The following is a 25,420-nucleotide window of genomic DNA, read 5'->3' as shown; positions in this document are numbered from 1 at the left end:
TATTGTACTGTAATGAGAATGTTTTAACACATCTTGTTCCATAGACAATTAGATGTTTGTAAGAAAACTGTAGTAATGTGTCATCATAGATCCACAGATTGCAATTGTTTCCATTTTTAGGTCTCGCCTAGCGGTGCAGCACGAATGTGCTGCAATCGCTTTGCGAGGCATGCAGTATACACTGTAGTGTGGAAGCTTCATGGAAGCTCTGCCCACTCTCTGCCCATTGGCTTTTGTCTTAAATGCTGCCTTCCGATTGGTTTGAGGCTTGTCAGTCCCTCCTTAGTCATCATTTGTATCCTTCCACGGCTACTGGCCCCTTTACTCCTAACACTATTTTCTTTTAGGTCTCGCCCAGCGATGCAGCACGAATGTGCTGCCATCGCTTTGCGAGACATGCAATATACACTGTAGTGTGGAAGCTTCGTGGAAGCTCCGCCCACTCTCTGCCCATTGGCTTTTGTCTTAAATGATGCCTTCCGATTAGTTTCAGGCTTGTTAGTCCCTCCTCAGTCATCAGTTGTATCCTTCCATGGCTACTGACACTCCTAACACTATTTTCTTCCCTGTCTCACCCCCCAGCCCCCTCCCCGCCCCCTCCCTCAGTCTGTGACTTCTCGCCCCCCCCACTACCGTTCGTGTCTTTTTGTGTCTTCAATGCAATAGGACTCGTGTAAATCACAACCTGCTCTGTTTACGTTTAGCGCATCGTGAGCGCTTTCACTTTCTGACCAGCTGGACAATCGAGCTGGTGCTATTTGTGTCTTCAATGCAATGGCCAGTTATCGTCGATAAAGAAGGAGCCGGGAGGGCAGCTCATTGTTTAGCACCTTTGCCACCACGCCCCGCCATTGCAGTTAAAGGACGCCCCTGCTGAGAGACCGGAGGCAAAAGAGTTGACCTCTAAACAATCAGCCAGTGCTGCCGGTCCGCTGAGTCAGCAGTGACCCAAAACACCTACTCCAAAAATCCTCACATGTTTAGTAACTCGAGGACTGGCTGCGGGAGAGGTTAGAGCGGTGGATTCACTTGGACGCAATCTTGCCCCGCATATTATACCTCAGAGTAAAGTTGATTGATTGATTGAAACATAGACTAGGAATATGATGGAATTGAGAAATATGAAAGATAAAATACCAGTAACAACATCCATTGGTGCGTTGCGAATTGACTTTTCAATAGCACATCGGCAGCATTTTTGCTCACTATTATCTTTGATATGCTTATGATGCTATGTCTGAGCCCTTGGATCACTCCATATCACCAATCATGTTTACTTCTGGAACACAATTTTGTGAATCAACAGCAACTGAAATGTTTTTTCATATGCATTGATGTCTCCCTGCCTACAGAACACGTTGGCTGCCTTGCAAGGGCAAGGTGTTTGAAAACAGCGCGAGGCCAGATGATTGTAGAGGGCCCCCTTACAGTCCATGGGGGGGAGGAGTGGAGGCTAAGATTTTGTTACCCCACTGACGAATTGGTCTAACTTGGAACAGCATGTATGCTGTGTTCATCGCACACTATTCCTCTGTGGTGTCACCCAACACGGAATTGACGGCAGAAGATTTACGCGCATATTTGAGTTAGCACTTATTCTGGGACTCAATAATACACTCAGCAAAGATGTCCATGTGCGATATTTAGCGGTATAAGCTCGCAATTACTGCGTCACTCATAACAAGCTGCTTAGATTTCAGAATGCTTGGGGTGCTGTACTGTAAAGAGCTACCAGAGCAAGTTTTAATTCTGAAGTTTGTAGAATGGGTTCCATGACCCCACTGTGCAAAATGTAAGAGCTTTTACAGGTTAGAACATTATTTAAACTGCACAATTTCTCATATGGCTTGGAGTTCAAGCCGCTCATGCATATAGATGACTTAAATCTATACAAACAGAAAACTCTGGAGGTGTTGAAGCCAGACCTAATGTCATTTCCAGTGCTTGTTCAAACTTGACATTCCAGCGAAGGTTAGCCCGATCTCAAACCATAACAAGTTTCGCAGATCATATTTGTTTCGCAGATCATATTTAAAGTTCGGCTCGTGTCTTTCTCGAGTACAGAACACGCTTCTGTTTCAGTCTAGCTATTGCTCATGATCAGTTTCAGTTTCATACCACACTGTTCTTTACCTCCACATTCCTCAGCTGCTCCACGTCCCTGACAAAGTAACACAAGCATTTGCAAAGCTAGCTGGTCCAACTTAAGCTGCCATCTTTTTGACTTTGTCAATGCATTAGCTTTGTCAATGCATATTGGTTTTTGTAAAACTTTATTGTTTGGGACTAACAGTTACCTTAACCCCTTTCCATGGTGCCCCACTGAGAACAAATTCTCTTTTCATCCGGTTATAGCAGTTGTATAAGGCTAAAGGAGAAGAGTTAATATAACACCCAAGATAATGTGCTGCATGGCTAAATACTTTTAAGATCCTAAAGGCGAGACCGTTGCAATGCAAATGCCTGTTAATGATCCTGATGTATATCATAGCATTGTGACAACTACACACAAAGGGCCCAATTCTAAACTGTAAACTTAGACCAAAAGTTTAAGTTTACAACTTACGGTATTCACAAAGGTAAGTTACAAGTAGTATCCTTACGTCCGCACTCGTGTGGAGTTTGCACACTCGGGCTGAATCGATTCTGCACGAGTGTGGAGATTCCACTCTGCACCTGGACTGGAAACTCTACACTCGGAGTGGAATCTCTGCACTTGGGGAAGAGTCTCTGGCTGTGCGCAGGGATTCTGGCCTAAGTGTGGACGTAAAGATACTACTCGTAACGTACCTTTGTGAATATAGAAAAGTAGTAAACTTAGGGGTATATTCTCAAGAACATGTGATAACCACCGCAAGAGTAGCTTAACGCAACTCTCAACATCACAGCCTATTGTATGAAAATTACGCCATGCCAACCAAGTATTCACAATGCGGCATTGGCATGCGATAGTCACCAGATAGCGCGTCAAATGGCCGCGCAGAAATCAACGCCACGCTGCACAAATGCAAAACACGAACTCAAAAAATCATGCGATGAGGCCAATCGCGGTACAAAAAGTAGCGAAAACCAGCCACAGGCTTGCAAATCCCATGCGTCTGGCGGGAACATGCACCATAAAAACCACAGAAGCAACACACCAGAAACAAGTCAAAGCACGTAGCAACATGGATGCACCCTGACCGAGTGCAGAGGCCACCGCAAACCCCACAACCCCCACAGACCACCAGCAAGGAACAACGGGAATGGGGACGGCCGAGGAGAAGAGGGAGAGGAAGATGGGGTGCAGTCCGCAGCAAAACCAGATCAGCGTCACGGAGGTGACAGAACACTACCAGCAACTGACCCACAAGTAGACCACCTGCAATGCAGTCGGAGTGCCGAGGAGGCCAATCGAGGAGGCCAAGAGGCGCTGGCATGACGTGACAACCTAAACCAGGCACAAACCCGCTGCCAACAGAAAGGCTGCAACGGCGACAGGAGGTGGAAGTCCTGCGCCACAGGAGGATCTGGAGGAAACCGAAGCCACAGTCATCGGTGTGGAGACGGTGCAAGGAGTAGGGAGTATGGACACAGCTCGAGAGGACCTGACACAACATCAACAGGGTGAGTAACCACCAGAGACTGGGGGTACGGGGGAAGATGGGCACAATGGCACACATGCACAACAAGGTGTAGCACACTGCACACCCACAATCACCCTGGATCATGTCCCTCATCCCCTTGGCACACTGCAGCACACACACATAGCAAGAACAGCACACCCACATTGACGACAACGTGGAACAATGTGCAAAGTCGACACTGCAGAACAGAGGACACAACTGGCTCCGCACATGCACAGAAATATGCCTACTACATCTGACAGAGCAGCAAACTGTGAAATGGAATTGTACGCGTACGACCTCACATCCGTCATGTAGTCCAAATGTACTCTGTCCCGCAGCAGTAGTCAGCAACTCCCAAACAGTCACAATGTACATTGTCACACAGTCTGCATGTAGACCAGAACAATGCGCCAACAGACATGTCAACACAATCTCCCCTTCACATTGCAGAGGGGCACACAACACCTCCAGCAGAGCACAGAAGGCAACACATCTGTGATGCCAGAGAGGACCACCACACCTTCGACACCGACACCCTACAACAGCCCATGGACATCCCACACAACCCACCACCAGGACCCGGGCTGCCAAGCTACTTAGAGGAGAACACAGAGCCTACAACAAACCACACAGCAGAAAGCACCCGCAAGCACAGCTAGCTCACGACACTTCACCCACCCACATATGGCACCCTAATGCCATGTGTCAGCACGCCAAAAGGACGTGGCCGAACAGGTGTGGTTGGGGTCCCAACCCATGGAAGGCAAACTAGATCACATATGTTGGTGTCTATTACCCTTCGGGGACCACCTACACCCCACAAAGGAGACCCACACTGCCATAGAGACACATGCAGATGCACAATCACAGTACACAACCATGCCCAGGGGCACGCACATATTAGTCACACACCCACGTTGGCCCTGCGTACGACGGCCCAGGCCACTACCCTTACGAATTGAGTGGGTGACGACAAAGCTACATGTCCAAGCTCAATCCCGATGCCTGTGGTGACATGCCTGCATCTGCTGTACACAGCACAATGTAATGTCGTAGGGCCCTAGGCCCTCATGCATACAACAAGACCACAGGGACACATGCAGATATTATGTTGAACTGGCTACGGGCACGTGCGCCCGGCCCCTTTATTGGCAGGGCCACATGTACAGTGATGCCTGTGCTGGATGTGTGTGGGGTGGGTGCAAGCCATCCCTCAGGGAGTTGTTGGTGCTGGCAACAAATACAACAGTTAACACAATGAATACGTAAACAGACAACACCAGTATCACGGGGACAACTGCGGAGCATCATGGAGGTAGCCTGAGCAAGTCCAGAGGGCACACAATGAGCAAACAGAAGTGTCCGAGAGTTGCAGTGCACTGAAGTTGGGGCACTACAGCTGAGCATGCCCATGTAAAGAAAAAGTCTCGGATCGTGTCCCTTCGAGACATTCCTGATGCAGATGCAGTGGGGTGTGTCAGACCTGCATCATCTTCCTTATCAACGTCCAAGGTCTCCCACACTCCTTGAGGTGACATTGATGCGCAAGCTCTCAACAACACAAAACTCAATCAGTAACGGACGATGGCTTGTGGTGCACTGTCAGTGGCACCTGGAATGTGGAGCAGGGTATCAGTCTGATGATGGCATCCATGACAGGTGTGAGCAACTACGTGAGTCTGTCAGAACCACCGTTTCGACTCTGGCAGATGTCGGTTGGAGGTGGTCCTGGCATTGGTGGCAGGTGCCTCCTGCGGTGATGCAACGTCCAGGCCGGTCAGGACTCAATTTGATGTGTGAGCCCTGGTGGACTGCCGTTGAGGCCAGAGGCAGCAGACAGCACAGGGCCACAGACACATGGGGTTGATGACAACCAAGGCCATCGCCTCAGAGGTCATCCTTTATCTCAGAAGAAGAAGTCCCGGACATGAGCAGCACAGAGTTAGTGGCCCGAATGCACTGCCGCCGGCACAGGCACCCAGCCACGGGACGGTGACTTGCAGTGCAGTCAGATGGGCCATGCGACCTGAGCGGGTCCTCATCAATGTCCGAGGTGTATGTTGCGGAGGGTTGCAGGGGACAGTGGAAGGTGTCCTCCAGGGCATGATGCAGAGGGTGGAAGCTGTCCAGAAGCAGCAAATGGAGGGGTGGAATGCCACGGCCTCATTTTCGCCACAAAGTCAGTATCACCACCATGATGGCGACGACAACCCCAAGTCTATGGACTCGGTCACCACCAAAGTGTCCATGGGTCTCGGGGAATAGACATAGTGGCACCGGGGCTGAAAGGGGATGCAGTTTGCGATGAGGCCTGTACAATGACATCAAGTCTGCCATAAATAAATCAAGGCTGAATTTGAAAGTGTGTGTGACCTATTCGACCACAGTGTAGGCCGGGGGCAGCGGTCAGCAAGGGCCCACAGCCACTTGTCATTGGGATGCTATGCACATGGTTGCTGCCACCTGACCAAAGCGAGTACAGTGAAGTAGAATCTACCTTTTTGTGCGTACACAGACAATGTATGATCAAGACTCAGTTCCAAATGTGTGACCTACTTGTCCGTAGTGTGGGCCGAATGCAGCAGTCAGCAGGGAACCACACCCATCTGTCGTTGGCTCGCGATGCACAGAGTTAGTGACACCAGGGCAGTTGTCGGTAGTGTTCGATCACCGCCCTAATGATGATACTATTCCCCATGGACTGCAACGCATCATCCTCTTACGCCTCTCCTTGCGTGGGATTAAATGTATTCTGCCTTTGAATGATCGATGTTCAGTTCCAAATCTGTGAGCTACTCGTGCGCAGTGTAGGCCGAGGGCAGTAGTCCGCGTAGGCCCACAGACATGTGTGGTTGTGATGCTATGCACAGACTTGGTGGCACCACATTGAAGGGAGTATAGTGACATGAACTCTGCCTTAAAAAATGTTCACTGCCATGGTGTAATCAAGACTTAGTTCCAAATGTGTGACCTACTTGACCGTAGTGTAGGCCAGAGGCGGCAGTGGAGTACGTCAACGACAAAGGAATAAAGCGGGTCTGTGTCGTGGAGGCTGTGATGGTCTGAGAGGCTGCCAAGGTTGCGGGCCTTGGGGTTGGAGCTTTCGCAGGCACGTGGTGGGCCCTTCTTGACACACGTCGGTGTCGGAAGATGATCAGTGTGGCCTGGCTGCACAGGGGCAGGCCTGATGGGTTCGGTGTCCAGCGGGCCGGGGTACGGCAGGCGCACAGGATCGCTGGCAACTCCGCTCACGAGGACGGTGTTAGCCTCGTGGCATGGTGAGACGCGCCACCCTGGCAGAGTCATTCGGCTTTCCGGAAGAGGAGAACGCCAGGGCTACGTGCTTTTTATTCACACCCCTATGCTGGCCTGGCGTACGCCGGGCCATCCCACTCCGCTCATGCTTATGGGGGCGACGTAACAGGAAACATTACCACGAACTCCCCCACTGGCTGGGGTGACATGGTTGCGTCCACTGTCCACTACACTCCATACACCAGAGGTGTATGTTGCCATGGATATGGGTGTGTTCAGCAAACTGGGGTCTGTCCAGCACATTTCCGCCACTCTTGGCATTGTGTACTTTCCCAATCATGGTTCTCCTGCCTCCTTCACACGTGCCTGGTTGCCACCTCGCCCCACATTCGGCTAGTGTGTGGCTGAGGTATCATGCCATTGATGGCTCATGTTCACGGCTTGCCTAGGTTACCATTGTGAGTTGTTCTGTCGTGTCTGGTCATGTTGTTTTGCATCTTGGTTGTGATTTTGTGACATGTGCATTGCCAGGGTTGTAAGTTGCATGATTGTGGAGTTGAGGTGAGTGAGGTGTTTATTTGGAACTTGCCAAGGGGCTGTACATTTCCCTTGGTGCCATCCTGGGAACGCTGGTTGCTCATGGACTGTCGGAGGATGGAGGTATCATGCACACTGGCTGGGAATTTGGAGGCAAAATTGGTGGAGGTTCCACGGTGTTCGGATGTTGCCTGCACATTGATGTGAGATATGAGCTTTCTGCTGTGGTGATTGTGTGCTGTGTCACCAGGGGGCACAGGTATGACATGTGTGCTGTGGATTGCCCCCAACATGTGCGTGCATCCAGCTATGATGTATGGTCCTTGCTTGGTCTCCAGCGGATTCTGCACATTGTGTTGGACGTATGGGGACTGGGGTACCAGGCTGATGGTGAAGTCCAGGACAGGTGTGAGGGAGTTGGATGTAGCTGGCTGTGAGACTCATCCAACTCTGGCAGGTGTTGGGTGGGGGTACCAGGGGCCAACAGGTGCAGCACAGCCAGCAGCTTTGTGTGGGGTGGGATGTTGGTTGTCCTCTGTGTTGTTGCCGTCGGCCTATTGGGCGATGTTGGTCAGGATGCATAGGATGGTTGTCCTTTTGTGCCTGTAGTGGACAATGACATTGTCAGGTGTTGGGTCTGTGAGGCTGGTGCATTTCCTGGGGGTCCGCTGTCTTTGTCTGCGCAGCCTCTGTGGTGGTCCGCGGGAGGGGGGGTGTTCCGGGTGGGGGTTGGGGTCCTGGGCTGGTGGCGGTGGGTGTTGTGGTCCTCTTAGGTGTCCGGGCCGCATGACCAGTGGCTCCATGGCATCTGTTGCCCTTCCGATGTCGCTGTGGGCTGTGCTCCATTTTGTGGTGCAGGCTGTGGTCCAACTTTGCACCATGTCAGAGCAGGTGTTATTTTTCTGCTGCTAACGTGCCTTATCCCCTGTTTTGTGTTCTTATCGCAGTTCTGGCTGGTCATTGTGAATGTTGTGGAGTGGTGTTGTCGCGGCTTTTGGCACGGGAACGCCTACTCTGCATCTCATTAGCGATAGTTGCGGGGGTCATCTGTGGTGATGTATTTTGCTTCTGCTATCGCGGGTATATGAGTGCTGTGGGCTGTGAACACCAGCTTGTGATTGGGGCGATAAGTTTATCACAACTTTGGCTGCGATTAAGTGCCGTTAACTGGGCGATAGGTCCTTGTGAATAACCCCCTTAGACTTTTGGTCTAAACTTAGACTAAAAGTCTAACTTAACTTTGTGAATCTGACCCTAGGGGGTATATTCACAAGAACGTCTGATAACTACCGCGAGAGTAGCTTAACACAACTCTCAACATCGCAGCCCATAGCGGGAAAATAACTCCCTGTCAATGTGGAATTCACAACAAGGCGGTACCATGCGATAGTCTGCCTGAACCACACTTTGATGGAGATAAAAACACAAACCACAACACAAATAAACCTGCGATGGGCCAAAGCACGATGAGGAAATCAGCGATAAGCAGCGCCAGGCCTGCAACACACACCTGGCAGGCGGGAAAAATCACCATAAAAGTAGAAAAAACACCCAAACACAAACTGACCAACACCCAAGCACCATGGAGGCAGCCGCAGCAGGCGCAGAGGACGAGAACAACCCCACAAGCACCCCGGACGACCAGCCCGGGACCTCAGGGACAGGGAAGGGCAAACACAAGACGAAGAGGAAGATGAAGATCATTCTGCAGGTGAACAGGGTCATAGTCACGGAGGTGATGGAACACCATCAACAACTGTTCGTCACCTCCAACGTGTCCTTGGGCACCAAAACTGGAATATGGTGGCTCATCGTGGACAAGGTGAATGCCGTCGGGGAGCACAAGAGGACAATGGACGAGGTCAAGAGGCGATGGAATGACATCAAGAGAAAGACCAAGGAGAAACTCACAGCCAACCAGAAGGCAGCAATGCAGACTTGAGGTGGGGGCCCAGAGCCACATCTCGTGCTGGATGACATGGAGGAGCTGATGTCGACAGTCATCAGTGTGGATACTGTGGCCGGAGTCGGGGGACCGGACACTGCTCGACAGGACACAACACAACCGCAACAGGGTGAGTGACCACCAGGTACTGGGGGTACGGGTGGAGATCGCCACAATGGCACACATGCACAATCAAGCAGAGCACAGTGTACACCCTCAATGACTCTGGGTCATCGCCCAGATCTATAGACTGTCAGAATGTACAGTGCCATGCTGTCTGAATGTCAACATGTACCATGCGGCTACATACATGTGGACACATTGCAATACACCATCGCAGGGCCACCGTCAACACCCCCTGCAGAGCAGTCCCAGCCACTCTTCACTGGCGACAAGGAGGACAACCCCAGCATCGACGCACAAGCCCTCCTAGACATCATTGACATCATCCGCGACTCACCTCCAGGATCAGGGCTGACCAGCTGCATCGAGGAGACCCCACCCACCACCCAAACCACCCAGCAGGAGGCACCCACGGCCGCAGCAGTCTCCCAAGGCCCCGAGGAATAACACACGGCCTTTCAATGCCGTGTGCTGGAGGCCCAGAGGGAGACGGCTGAGCAGGTGTGGGTAGGGTTTAACCTCATGGCTACCAAACTGGACGCCATCCATGGGTGTCTAGGCCCGCTCCATGGTCTCCAACGAGCCCTGACTGACATCGCTGGAGTCCTGATGCAGAGAGAACAACACCTGTCCGCTCAGAGGGGCACCAGCGATACAAGCCGTGAGCTGGCACACACGCGGAGGCTCATGGAGGACATGGTGCGGATGGAGGCGGAAAGGATGGCAGCCACCGCTGTACATCAGCGAAATGTAGCTGGGATCTACCATGCCCTGCAGATCATCATCATGGCATTGCTGCCACAATGCATGGCACAGATGAATGCTGCTGACCCCACACCATCCACGTCTCTGCCCCCTGGTGTGCCATTGCCTCACAGTGCGGCAGACGTATCCACTCTGGCACCTGATGTGTCAGTGGCACACAGTGCCTCAGCCGGTACTGCAACACCCACAGGTGGGGCAGAGCACACATCCAGGGACGAGGACGTGGATGGGTTTGTGATCAGGAGGCGCCAGCATTCATTTCCACCACCTGGCCTGTTTCTGCTTGGTGCCGCACATGGCCTCATGACCTTCCACTGACCCCCGATACACTCCGATGCACTCACCTTGGACAGTGACATGGACTGCCATATCCTGTTTTATGGCTAATGACATGGCGACCAGACTGCGGACTGTACCCTTCCTCTTCCGCAGTACTTGTCATCCCCGGGTGGACTCTGGCTGGCCCTCCAGGGGCCCATATTGTGTAGTGTGCTCGGCATTGCCCTGTACCGCTCCAGTTGCAGACCTGCACTGGATGTGCAATAAACATCCAGTGGTACACTGTTGTGTCATGTCTTTCATCATTCATGTATGAATGTGTAGATGAATGTAGGGACAGTGATTTCCCTTGCGTCAATGATGCTCATCCTGTGGGATGCCAGTCAGAGGGTGCTACATTGCATATTGTGTACAGGCTCCCGTGAACACTACAACAGGGACACACGCATCAGTCACTTCCATGTCTGGACATGGACTGAACCACGCCCTGAGCCCATAAGTCATTGTTGCAAGCCCTGCGCTGGTCTGGCGTACAGCAGGCCAGACCCCTCCGTTTACGCTCCGAGCAGGGGCCCTCATTGCTACCCGTCGCAGGCGTACTCGCTGGTGGTGTGCAGGTCACTGGTCTAGTTGTCAGCCTGTAACAGCCACTCCCCGAGGGCAGGTTTGCACGCACACCACACCCATCTGGCACAGGTGTCACAGGCCATGTGACTCCACCAACATAAGGGGCCGACGACGTCTCATTCCCCTCTGCCGGTGGTGACTGGATGACAGACGCTCCAGGGTTCTCAATCATAAAGGGCCCATGAGTTGTTGTGCACAGGGTTAGTGGCACCCGAGGCCTTGCGGCTGTCACAGGACTACCACCGCCTGCCGCTGACTGGTGTTGCACAGGGTTAGTGGCACACGGAGCATTGCGGCCGGCACAGGCACCACGCCACGGGACAGTGACTTTGGGTGCACTGAGTTAGTGGCACCTTAAGCTGCTGAGCGGGTGTGCAGCCTGCGATGGTGCCCCATCCCAGCGGTCTGGACAGCTCAGGTTTTGTGTGCCCTGCTGGACCGCAGTGTAGGCCAGAGTCAGCGGGCAGTGCAGGCCTGCCGCCACTTGGCGTCGCTTCCGGGATCCCAGAGTTAGTGGCACCCATTGGGCTGAGCGGGTGTGCAGCCTGGGATGATGCCGGGTACACTGGTATGTCCTATACCATGGAGTACTCAAGACCCAGTACAAAACTTGAGACCTGGTGGCCTGCAGAGCGGGGCTGCATGGTGTGGAGGGTGCAATGTCCGCGGGCCCCGGGCTTGTGGCTTGCAGCGGCACATGGTGGGACCTCCTGTCTACACGCCAGTGGCGGAAGGTGAGCAGTGAGGCCTGAGTGGAAATGTTTCCTGTGACGGTATGCCTGCTCATGTGCCTGTGGTGGTATCAGGGCCACATGTGTACCATCAATAGATCCGATGATGTTCGGCATCCTCCCCAATGTATAAAAGCATCCTTTATTTCAGTGAGTTGACCTGGGCTAGGAAACTTGATGTACAGGTCAAGGAAATGCAACATCCCCTCCAAGACATTGCGTAGCACACGGCTAAACATAGTTTGCGACATACCACCAGCAGTAGCCACAGTGTATTGTAAGGTACCAGTAGCAAAGAAGTGCACGGCTGCCATCACCTTCACCTCTGGGGTCAGTGGTGTAGGGTATGTCCGGCCAGGTAGCAGATGTGGCGCCAACTGCTCCGCCAACTCCTCAATCAGTGGCCTGGTGAAGCGGTACCGTCGGATGCAGTCACGTTCCTGCATGGTTGAACGGTCTATGGACAGCTGGTGCCCTGCAGAACAGAGATGCACAAAGGAAGATTGTCGGTTCATCCACCCATGTGGCTATGGCCAAGCAAAATATCACATGATACATCATGACAATACACAATGTACTGAGGTGTGTGCTGTTGGGCATGGACACATATGTCACCTACATGACCATCACCTCACATCTCAGGTCCACATGTCCACATAAGTCCCATGTAGTGCAATGGCCAATCATTGGGCTGTGTCACCCTACCTATGTACTGCTGTGATGTTACAAACACACACCACAGTGACAGGTGAGGCCTGATGTCTCCCAGGTATCACAAGTCTTTGCCATGTAGATACCCAGGGTCCCTGTATTGCCACATGGACACTGGCATGACATGGCGTATCATGTACACACCACAAGGCAACCGTGAGTCCCACAGGTAGTGGTCACTGTTGTCTCTGCTTGCCTTACATGTACGTCTCGTAGACACACACACAACATCAATGTTGATGCACAAACCACATGGATGTGGAGACTGTCTCCCATTGGGCACATTTGATCAGCCACATCTGAGACACAACATGCACACAGACTGTGGGTGTACATCAGAATTGGGGCTACAGGTCTCACTGTGACGTACATATCATCACCCCCAGGACTCAGGGTGTGTGTGACATGTCCTAGACATATCCAACATGAAACTGTGTCCATGACTCATGCCCATTACTGTACAGTTGCACATCACAGTGGTAATGTGCACAACACAAAAAGGATTCTGTCCCCATGAAAACGTGCACAGCCTGGGAGTGGCTGCACAAAAGTGCCACACAACAAACCAAATGTTGCCCCCCAAACACACAGGGAATGCTGCCTTACATGCCATGGGACACTGTGTGGCCAATGCTTTAGTGTGGTAGGTGTGCACCTGAGTCCCTGGCAAGTAATTGTGTGTTGAAGCCATCAAATAGTCACACTAATGAGGTCCGACGCGGGTGACTCTGCGTACACATTGCACAGTTCAGGACCGAGCCATGCGTACGCTTAGCCATTGACTGCAATGAGGTCCGACGCGTGTGACAATGCGTACGCATTGCACAGTTCAGGACCGAGCCGTGCGTACGCTTAGCCATTGACTGCAATGAGGTCCGACGCTGGTGACAATGCGTATGCACTGCACAGTTCAGGACCGAGCCGTGCGTACGCTTAGCCATTGACTGCAATGAGGTCCGACGCGGGTGACTATGCGTACGCATTGCACAGTTCAGGACCGAGCCATGCGTACGCTTAGACATTTACTATAATGAGGTCCAACGCGGGTGTCTATCATGCATACGCGTCGGGCAGGCATGGTCCGAGACCGGCGTACGCCTTGGCCATTGAATCGTATGGAGACGGGTGCGTGTGTATTTTCAAACTATGCGTTGTACAGTCAGCTGACCGAGCTGGGCGCACCCATTGGCTCTGGACTGTCATGGAGACGGATGCAGATTCAAAACTTGTACGAGTCGTGCGCTGGAAATTCAGTTGGATGCCTACAACAATGTTGCAATTCCTAGGGTTTTATGAAGGTGAAGATTTGAACGATGCGGAAGACGTGTACGACTTGTACATTTCCATGGATTGGCCAGATTCATAGAATGCAACCGTGTTGGACCTATCACTTGGGACACATGGCACAGATTCTGCCTCTGCAGCACAGATATAAGGCTGGCTGGCCCCCAGGGAGCTCACTTGCTTGCACTACATGCTACTGGACCACATCCTTGCTACCACTGCTACTGTCTCTGCATCCTCTGGCTACTGCTATGGCACATACTCTGGAGAGGGCCCCAGCCTTCACTGAGGAGGAGAACCAGGCCCTGCTGGATGGGCTCCTTCCACAGTACAGCAAGCTGTATGGGAAACCAGGGGAGCAGGTGAGTGTGCAGTCCACTGCCTTCCTAATTGTGCATGTTGTCTGACCAGCAGTATTAGCAGTCTGTACACCAGTGGCAAGCATACTCACTGAGTACTTTCATCCCCCAAAGTGTGTAGGTACATGTAATGAACAGGTGTTCTGCAGCTAAAGTGCATTTGTGCAAGCTTCAACTTCCCAGGCATTGTTAACATGTCAGACATGCAGGGCATTTGTCCTTTTCCATGGGTGCACTACCTGTGTAACTCATTTTCCTTTGTGATGACGACATGTATATCCAACTGTGTGCAGCACAAATATGGGGCATGTGTGTTAATGGACTTTTAACTTTGTCATCCTCACAGGTTAATGCCCACCAGAAGCAGGAGATTTGGCTGACCGTCGCCCGGGCAGTTCGATTGGTGGGGGTTTAAAAGCGCCGGATCGTCAACTGCCAGAATCAGTGGCAGGACCTTTGGGGCTGGACCCGGAGGATCGCAGGGGTACAGCTGAAGCTGTCGCCTCCTCGCAGGAGGGGCGGACATCAGACCCTGACCCCCCACATGCACAGGATCCTGGCGGTGGTCTTCCCGGACCTGGATGGGCAGCTGAAGGCCAGACAGCAGCAAGGAGGGGGTAAGTCCATGCATAATCTGTGTACTATGTCTGACATGCTAATTGCAGTCTTTTGGCCTGGTCACACTTCCACATTACGTAGATCTTGTAGTCCAATACTCATGTCCCTCAATTGTGTGATGAACCCTCCTCATCTGATCCACAGGTGTGGACCCTACAGTCTGTTGCTTGTGTCACTAGGGCACTCTGTCCCTGCAGTCAGCTATGCTTCAGCTTCCGGACAGCATCTGTTACCGTGACTCTTTTGTGTGTTTCATGGGTGGGTCAATTGTTTACACAATGCCTGAGATCTGACATGTGATCTGTGTGTGCCCTTGATATGTGTTACATTTGCTGGTCTGACTCGCCACATGTGGCTGGGGTATTTCAAACAAACACATGCAGCAGGGGACTCCAATTTGTGTGCCTCAGGAGTATGTATATCAAGTGTGTCACACTTGCGTAGCCACCTGACCTCTGTCCAGGGCTAAACACTGTTTCACGTAGACCTGGGCAGTCATGCCTACTCAAGGGCATTTAGAAATACTCTGTAATCCCACTCCTGTGTATCAACTTACAGGTTGTGCTTAGTGACATGTGCCTTCAGGTGTCTGCCTCTGTGTCATTGTGGTGTGGCTTTCTTTTCCGTAAAACTGTGGTGTTCATGAATTTGAGGGTCAGCAGGACATCTGAGATGTGACTATGAGAGACAAGACCTGTGTGTCATATAGGTGTGTGATCACTTGACAGTGCACAATGGTGTATGCAACTGTGCACTTCAGGCAGCTGTGTTACCTGCACAGCAGACTGTGATGTGCTAATGTACAGAGAATTGTGTTTGCAGAGACTCATATGTCTGTTTTGTATGATGTGGGGTCTTCTGGGTCTGGGATATGTTGTTTGCAGGGGATGGGCAAGGGCACTTGTCAGCTGCAGAGTTTGCTTTACCCATGAGCTATGATTGTGACACAGTGCATACTGTTGTTGTCTGGATGCCCTGCCCCTGTGACAAGAGACAGTGTTGACTGACTTTCCAGGCATGACAGTGCTGTGGCATGTAACTTGCTGTGAGTGATCTTGCATTGTGTTCAAATGTGCTCCATGCAACCCATTGTGGCATTGACTATCAGGACATGAGAACATCATAGTGTGTGTTGCTGGTATGCACCACAACCATGTGAAATGAGACTCTGCCCATCCCTTCATCCTGAGACCTGTACTGAGTCAGTGGCAAGAGATGTGATGTGTGTATAGTGACATACTCCTACATGTTCACTTGCATATCCAACAAGTGTGTAGGTGGTCAATGTCGGCACATTGGGGTATTAGCATCCAACATGCAACAGACATATGGGTGCAAGTCCAGGAGGGATATGAGTGCCATGGTTGATGGTGAGACTGACAATTGGCTTATTCTAAACAGTGTGAGCACTTTGAGAAGTGTTCACCTGATGATGCCAGGGCTTGCCCTGTGATGTGATGTACTCACTGTGGTGTGTGCAGTCAGTGCAGGTGACTGATGTTGTTCTCTTTTTTCCTAATTCTATCCAGATACATCCACGGCCACAGGAGGGGACAGCTCCACGGACCAGGAGGAGCCACAGAGCCTGACTGGGACAGAAGGCGAGGAGTCACACTGAGGAGTCCTCAGCAACATACACCCCAGCTGAGGGCCACAGCAGCTCGGAGGATGACTCCCTTGTGGAGGCGGGTGTCAGCAGCCACCAAACCCCAGCTAGTGAGGCTGTCCCCGCCACCGCCCCCACCACCACCATCACCACCCTCCCATCGGCTCCCATCCCAGAGGTTCGTGGAGGCTCCCGTGTTCAGGAGCATGTCTCCTTTGTGCCAGGCACCACACCCCCTGCCCATGTGTCCCCTGCTACCCTGACTGAGGAGTCTGTGGACTTGCTTCGACAGATCCATGTAGGGTAGACATCAATGCTGAGTGTCCTCCATGCACACACATGACTGTTGACACAACTGGTGTCATTCATGGAGGGCATTTCATCGGGCATGTCTGCCCTACAGAGGACCAATTAGTCTGTGGCCTCCTCCCTGACCGCAGCAGAGTCCCTCCTCCAACAGACCCGCACCCCACCTACCCCTGCACCACCCATGATTCCTAGCACCCTACCTGTCCCAAGCACACACACACCTGCACATTCTCACAAGGCCACAGACACGGGCGTCACACAAACACCTAAACCAAGGGTTAGACATGCACACAAGCAAGCGCAGGGGGCTGATACCACACTCACAGGGGATGGTTTGCAGACACACACACAGTCATCCACAACCACTCTGAAGTCTTCCGATACCTCTCCCTCCCAGCCCCCTTCCCTTGCCTCACCTGCAACCCCATCTCCACAGAAGCTCTTCCTCTGTGACCTTGGCCTCTTCCCCACCGACCCAGCAGATCCATCTTACAAGGGGAAGAGGAAGTCCCCACACACAGAGGGGAGTGCCCCTCACACCCAGACACCCTCCCACAGGCGCAGTCAGACTGAGGCCCCCACCCGCACATCCCCCCAGAGCCGGAAGAGCAAGACCTCACCCCACCCCGCAGCTCCACGACGAAGTCTCCATCTTTGATCCCCCAGGCCACCACTCCACAGGTTCCCCCGCCACACCCTGCCCCAGGTTCCCCCACCCACAGATACACTATCCCCAAAATGCTGAGACCCCCCCCTACCACTTGCTCTTCCACCCCGATCAGACAGTTTGTGCCACTGATGTGGGGACCGTGTCCCCCCCCCTCTGTCATGCGGACCTCACCTGAACACCATTCCGCTCCCATTGAGTTAGGCACTGCAGTGGAGTCCACGACCACCCCGTGTGACTTGGGCACTGCAGTGGGGACCCAGTCCACTCCATCTGACCTGCCCACTGCAGTTGTGCCGGCACCCACCCCATCTCACTTAGGCCCCACAGTTGTGACTGCACCCACTACTTCAGTCAGCTCCACTGCAGTTGCCAGTGACTCTTCTGCCTTGTGGTTCTCCTTGGCTTCTGTATTGTCCTGGGACTGTGGTAGAAATTCGGAAGGTTAGGTGAGCTTTGACGTCATGGCCATGTACCGCATACTGTGCAGTATGTCTGTCAATCACCAGGGTTGTAAAGTGTTCTTGTGTGATGAGTCTGTGCACCTTAGTTCCTCCCAACATTACTGTGTTTGTCATGGGTGCATGTGCAATGTCACCTGTCCATTTGGGCTTCACAGATGCACATTGGTGCAGTTCAGGGTGTGTGGTGTTGAGGGTGGACTGATGTAAATGTTTGCATGGATGGGCCCCTAGCTTCCCTTTGTCCATGAATGACGGGCCATGCTGAGTGATTTGTGTTTGTGTAGGTGTGATGTACGTTTGTGGCACAGGACACATGTCTGGGTTTCACAGTTTGTACGACGTCTACCTTTGTCAGCACAGGGGACATGTCATGCATGCTTGTGTCACCCCAATGTCTGGTCCCTGGGGGTAGTGCTTTTGTGTGTCAGTCTCTTGCTGTGTTAGCTGCTGTTCATTCCGGCTTGTGTCACATGTGTCTGTTGTGCTCCCTCTCATCTCACAATGCCTGATTGCCCACTAAGGGGGGGCCATTGATGGTTTACTTTTGTATGGCACTGTGTTCACATCTGTCTCACTGTGGTTCAGCCCCCCTCATGTGTTGTGTAGTTGCCTGGGGATACTGAGACACACACACACACACACATGTTGGGTCAGATGTGCAGTGTGAGGTTGCCTGTTTGTATTTGTGATTTACCCTGCTGTCCCTGTGAGTCATATCACATCTTTCTGCACATTCATCCTGGTTGTTAGGTCCCATTGCTGGCATTGAATGGGAGTTTGTGACCTAACACCTACAGTCCGCACAGGTTGTTTTGATTTGTGTGTCTATTTTCGAGATGTGTGTATGCTTTGTGATGGTCGCTTCTGCTTTTGTGTCATTGTACACTGTATGCATTGTCAGCCCCCATGGGTGGTGCTTGTCTGCACATGGCCGAGAGTATGTTAGGTTTTCACAGCACTGTTAGCCTCACCACATCTCTGTGGGTATGGGACACAACCACTACTTTGCCCCAAAAGTGTTTAATGTGTTGGGACCATGAAGCATACATGCTGTTTGGCATTTGCAGCTTTGACCATGATGACACTTACCTTTTGGTCACTGTGATGAGGGGGGTTTTAGAACCCATCACCACAATGCTCAACATTTGCTGCAGTTTGGAACCACACACTTAACTTTTGTTCCAGATAGTGAGGGGGTGTTATTTTTACATTGACACAGTGCTATAGTGATGCTTGTCTTGGGTAGGCCACACTCAGTTTTTGGTCACACATGTGATGGTAGTTACATTGTATGTTTGAAGTCATAATCACTGTTGTGGGCATTTGTTACAGACTACACAGTGTTGTCATGATGTTAGGGGGGATGTATTTTGCTGACATACCTAATGTTGGTGTATGATGGATGTGTGGCGCATCACCCATCCTATGGGTTGGGGTGGCAGGGGCGATGGGCAACAGGTCCCCTATGGGTGGGGGTGGCAGTCGTGATGGGCAACATAAGCCCTATGAGTGGGGGTGGCAGTAGTGATGGGCAACAGGTCCCCGATGGGTGGGGGTGGCAGTAGTGATGGACAACATAGTCCCTATGAGTGGGGGTGGCAGTAGTGATGGGCAACATAAGCCCTATGGGTGGGGGTGGCAGGAGTGCTGGGCAACAGGTCCTCTATGGGTGGGGGTGGCAGGAGTGCTGGGCAACATAAGTCCTATGAGTGGGGTTGGCAGGAGTGCTGGGCAACAGGTCCCCTATGGGTGGGGGTGGCAGTAGTGATGGGCAACATAAGCCCTATGAGTGGGGGTGGCAGTAGTGATGGGCAACAGGTCCCCTATGAGTGGGGGTGGCAGTAGTGATGGGCAACAGGTCCCCTGTAAGTTTGTAGGTCTCTCAGGACCCACACCTGCACTCTGACTACACGAGATAAGACGGAATAGACACAGAATAAAGTAGGTTGGTGGTTTATTGAGGTTATGGACAAGGTCTGGGTATGGTAACTTAGAAGTCCGTATAAGGCAGGGAGGAACAGAAAAACATTAACGATCCAGGACATTAGAGAAGCAACAAAACAGTTCCGGTAGCCACTTCCATAAGTCTCTCTTGCGTGAAGGCTTCCAGGCGATTCCTTTATAGTTTTCTCGGTTTGGTTTGGCGTCCCCGGTATGTAAAGAAACAGAAAAGAATAACCTCCCGTCAGTATTTTGACCTTTAGACTCTTAATGGGTGTGATTGACCCTTCACCATTTTGTCACCACGGTATGTGAGGGTAGGGAGTGTGAGGAGTAGGGTATTCTGACTAGTGCCCTGTTTTACTCGGTCTCCCAGCTTTCACCCTCCCAGTCAGCACTTTTAAATAATTCAGGAAAGACACTGACCTGGAGCCACAGTCCTCCAGGACCGTAGCGTTGGGAGTCTTGGCGTTCTCTCCCTCCGAGGGATGGCTGGGCTCTGCAGGGATCTCGGTTGGGGCCTCGCCGCCCGTCGGGGCTTCTTCCCGGTTGTTCCCTTGGGGCTGCTCGGTGTCCGCTGCTGTCTTTGCTGCCGATTTGTACTCCTCCGTTTCTTCGCTCTCTGTCGTCTCCTCCCTCGCTGTTCTCTCCTCCTCCGCTTCCTCTCCCTCCTCTCGTCCTCCCGTCTTATCGCGAGCCGAGCGATCCGCCCCCATCTGGAGGACTAGACCGCCACAGTCCCCTCCATGGAACTCGGCTGCCGCCATCTTGAAGGGCACGGAAGCGGCGGCTTCCGAACAGCCCGTATCACACTGCCTTTCTCCTCGGGATGGCCGATCGGGCCATTCAGATACGGGAAATTGGGAGAGATAGTCCGCGTTGCCTTGCAACCTTCCCGGAATGTGTATGGTCTGAAACGAAAAAGGTTGTAGCGCTAAGAACCATCTTAGTATTTTGGCGTTGGTGTCCTTATTCATGGCTAGCCAGGTTAAGGGAGCATGGTCCGTTAGCAGAAAGAAATGTCTCCCTGATAGATAGTACTGCAGGGACTCTATGGCCCATTTAATGGCTAAACATTCTTTCTCCATGGTTGCATATCGGATCTCCCTGGGGAACAGTTTCCGACTTAGGAATAACACAGGTTGTAGAAGCCCTTGGGTATTAGGTTGGGATAGTACAGCCCCCACCCCTCTATCCGAGGCGTCTGTTTGTAACACAAAGGGTTTATGGAAGTCTGGACAAGACAAAACAGGTGCGCTACATAGAGCGGTCTTTAGGGTATTGAAACTGTCTTCCTGCCTCTTCCCCCAGTCTATTTTGGCCTTTGGGGTTGTGCGTCTCAGTAGGTCTGTGAGGGGACTCGCCAGTTCGGAGAAATGTGGAATAAATCTTCGATAATAACCCACTAACCCCAAAAAGGCTCGAACGTCTTTCTTGGTGTAAGGGCGGGGAATCTTCTGTATAGCCTCTAGTTTGTTGTGTTGCGGTAGAATCGTACCGTCCCTGATTGTGTAACCCAAATATTCTATTTGGTGTGTCCCAAGTGTGGTTTTCTTCGGATTTAAAGTAAGCCCTGCATGCCTCAGGGTTTTGAAGATAGTGTTGAGATGGGTTAAGTGTGTGTCCCAATCGGGACTATATACCACTATGTCATCTAAGTAGGCGACGGCATAGTCCCGATGTGCTTTTAACAGAACGTCCATCAGTCTTTGAAAAGTTGCAGGTGCTCCGTGGAGACCAAACGGCATCACCTTAAACTGATAGAGACCGGATGGAGTTGAAAACGCCGTTTTTTCTTTGGCTGACTTTGTCAAAGGGATCTGCCAATACCCTTTTGTTAAGTCGATGGTGGACATGACTCGTGCTTCGCCTAACCTCTCGACTAGTTCGTCAACCCGGGGCATTGGGTAGTTGTCAAACTTGGAGTGTGCGTTCACCTGGCGAAAGTCTATACAGAAGCGGAGACTTCCGTCAGGTTTAGGCACTAACACAATGGGTGAACGCCATGGGCTGTGTGAGGGTTCGATAATGTCGGCTTTGAGCATGGACTCTACCTCTGCCTCTACAGCTCCTCTCCTAGCCTGTGGTATCCTATATGGTTTGAGATTCACCACCATTCCTTCCTGAGTGACAATGTCGTGTGCTACTAGTGATGTACGGCCCGGGTTTCCAGAACTTAACCCGGGGTATTGATCCAATAACTCGTGTATTTGCACTCTTTGTTCAGGATTTAGCCTAGATCCCAACTGGGGTATCTCGTCATTGAACCTCCCCTCGAGTTTCAGACATATATCCAAAGGTTTGTTTAGGGTTACTTGGCATACTGACTGTATCCTCTTATCATCCCTGGTAGCGGCCTCCTTCTCCTCCCACTTCTTCAACAGATTTATGTGATATGTCTGTCCTGGGCTATTGGTGTGGGGTACCGCTATTCGATAAGAGACCGGAGTGACCCTCTGGGTCACTGTATACGGTCCTTGCCATGTTGCCAACAGTTTCTTTTCCGAAGAAGGCAACAGAATCAACACTTTATCTCCCACTTTCAACTCTCTCCTTTTGCTGGTGCGGTCATACTGCTCTTTTTGGTTAGCCTGTGCTTTCTCCATGTTTTGATGAACGGTGTCCCACAGATTCGCTAAGGTTTCCTTCAGGGTATTGAGGTACCCTAAAAGAGGTTTCCCTTCATCCTCCTCCTCAGTCCACTGCTCTGCTGCCATTTCTTATAACGTGCGAGGAGTACGTCCAAACAGGAGTTCGAAAGGACTGAATCCTGTGGATTTTTGCGCGTGTGTTCTGATGGCGAATAAGACCAGAGGCAATTTCCGATCCCAGTCTTTTCCTGTGTCTCCAATCAGCTTCTTCAGGATGGTCTTGATGGTTCGGTTATACCGTTCCACTAGACCATCCGTCTGGGGGTGATACACTGAGGTTCGGATTTGGCGCACCCCTAATAATTTGCAGATTTCTTTCATTAATTTGGCCATAAAAGGAGTTCCCTGGTCTGTTAACAGTTCCAACGGGAAACCTACTCGGCAAAAGAAAGAAATCATAGCCTGAGCTACTGCTATCGTGGTCATACTAGTGAGAGGAATGGCCTCGGGATAACGAGTAGCATAGTCCACCAGGACCAAAATATACTGGTGTCCCCTTGCTGACTTTATGAGTGGCCCTACCAAATCCATACCAACTCTCTGGAAAGGCACGTCAATGATGGGTAAAGGACACAAAGGTACCTTTTTATCTGTAGAAGGATTGATCATTTGGCACTTAGGACAAGTTGCACAGAATCTAGCGGTTTCTTGATATACTCCTGGCCAATAAAATCGTTCTAACAGGTGTTTTAGGGTGTGTTCTTGACCATAGTGACCCCCTCCTACGTGACTATGAGCTAATTGCAGGGCTTGTTCCCTGAAAGCTATTGGTATCAGCAGTTGTTCATACCTCCGACCTGGACCACCAACGGCCCTATACAGCAGACCATGTTTTACAAAAAAATAAGGGCCTACCTTGTTGGGATCAGGTTCCTGAACATGCTTCCAGGCTTGTACCAGGGTGCTGTTGTCTTTCTGAGCTGTTCGGAAGCTGCGGGCGGGGGTATTGCTGTCGTCTGGGGAAGAAAGCATACATGAGGATACACTAGAACAGGCTCGTGTGTATTGTTCTTTATTTCTTCTTTTCTCGCTACGGGATTTCTTTTCCCTGTCTTGGGGTCTCGTTATGGATTCAGTACAGAACGGGGCCTCTTGTAACCAGTCTATCTCCTCTCCTGACTGCATAAGTCCGGTTAAATACTCATGAAAAAGAGGAAGGTCGGTGCCTAACAAAACTTTTTCTGGAAGTCCCGGTACCATCCCCACCTTTCGCACTTGTGGGTAACCATCTATCTCTAACATTACCTCCGCTAAGGGATAGGCCCTCACATCACCATGGACACAGGACACAAGCACTGTCTCCCCATCACACTCTTTTGCCCCCGGAAGCACTTCTTTGGCTATTACGGTGTGGTGACATCCGATATCCAGTAAAGTGTCTATTGGTTTCCCATTTATCCTGACCGATTTCTTATACCTCTGTCTAATGCCTCCTGTAATTAACACCTTTCCGCGGGACCACCCCACCTCCATGGGCTCTGCGTGGTCTGTGTTCAAGGGGCAATTCCGGGCTATGTGTCCCCACTCAGCACAACGAAAACATTGGGGACCCAGATGTGCGGGAGTTGCTTTTGGAGACGGTTTGGGAACTGGCTTGGTTACGGGCAAGGGTCGCCTATCTCCTTCACTGGAGGGTTTTGACAGGGGTTTAAGGGAGGTTACCGGGGCTCTGGCTGTTTGAGCTTTAAAGTCCGGAGACCTATGGTATGCGCAAGCTAGTTCGATGGCTGTCTGTGAAGTTAGAGCCGGATGCTGTTTCACCCAAGCTCTCGTGTTATAGGGTAGGGCATCCAAGTATTGTTCCAAGAACACTTTCTCCACCACCTCCTCTACAGAGGCAGTACTGGGTTGAAGCCAACGGGTCCCTAAATCTTTGATGAGATAGAACAAAGCCCTGGGATTGTCTCCGGTCGCCCATTTTTCCTTGCGAAATCGGGCTCTGTAATATTCGGTATCACATCCTAGTCGTTCCAAGATGGCTCTCTTAATGTCCTGGTAGGGGGTGACACCCGCGGTGTTGGCCGCCTGGTAGGCTGCCTGTAGTTCGCCTGACAAGAGCGGGGCGATGTACTGACCCCACCTTTCTGGAGGCCAGGCAGCAGTCGTTGCTACTCTTTCAAAGTTCGTAAAGAAATAGTCAGGGTCTTCACCCTCTTGGAACTTTTGTAAGACGCTCCCAGGGACGTGGGGATGTACCCGGGTGTTGGCTATCACATCCGTTAGTCTCAGTATGGCGGTGTCTTGCACCTGTTGGTTGTTTGTTAACAGGGCGACCTGCGCTGTCATAGCCGTCTGAAAAGACTCCCTTTCCTTCTGGGCGTTTTCATTTTGTTGCTCCAGGACTAATTGCAAATGTCTCTGTCCCTCAGCTAACTGGGTGATGATGTCCTGGAGGGTTACGGGTTGTGTCATCTTCAGGCCTCAGATGACGATCCCACTTCTGACACCACTGTAAGTTTGTAGGTCTCTCAGGACCCACACCTGCACTCTGACTACACGAGATAAGACGGAATAGACACAGAATAAAGTAGGTTGGTGGTTTATTGAGGTTATGGACAAGGTCTGGGTATGGTAACTTAGAAGTCCGTATAAGGCAGGGAGGAACAGAAAAACATTAACGATCCAGGACATTAGGGAAGCAACAAAACAGTTCCGGTAGCCACTTCCATAAGTCTCTCTTGCGTGAAGGCTTCCAGGCGATTCCTTTATAGTTTTCTCGGTTTGGTTTGGCGTCCCCGGTATGTAAAGAAACAGAAAAGAATAACCTCCCGTCAGTATTTTGACCTTTAGACTCTTAATGGGTGTGATTGACCCTTCACCATTTTGTCACCACGGTATGTGAGGGTAGGGAGTGTGAGGAGTAGGGTATTCTGACTAGTGCCCTGTTTTACTCGGTCTCCCAGCTTTCACCCTCCCAGTCAGCACTTTTAAATAATTCAG

The sequence above is a fragment of the Triturus cristatus genome, chromosome 2_1, assembly GCF_964204655.1.
Source record: "Triturus cristatus chromosome 2_1, aTriCri1.1, whole genome shotgun sequence".
NCBI lineage: Eukaryota > Metazoa > Chordata > Amphibia > Caudata > Salamandridae > Triturus > Triturus cristatus.
This window is presented reverse-complemented; position numbering follows the sequence as displayed.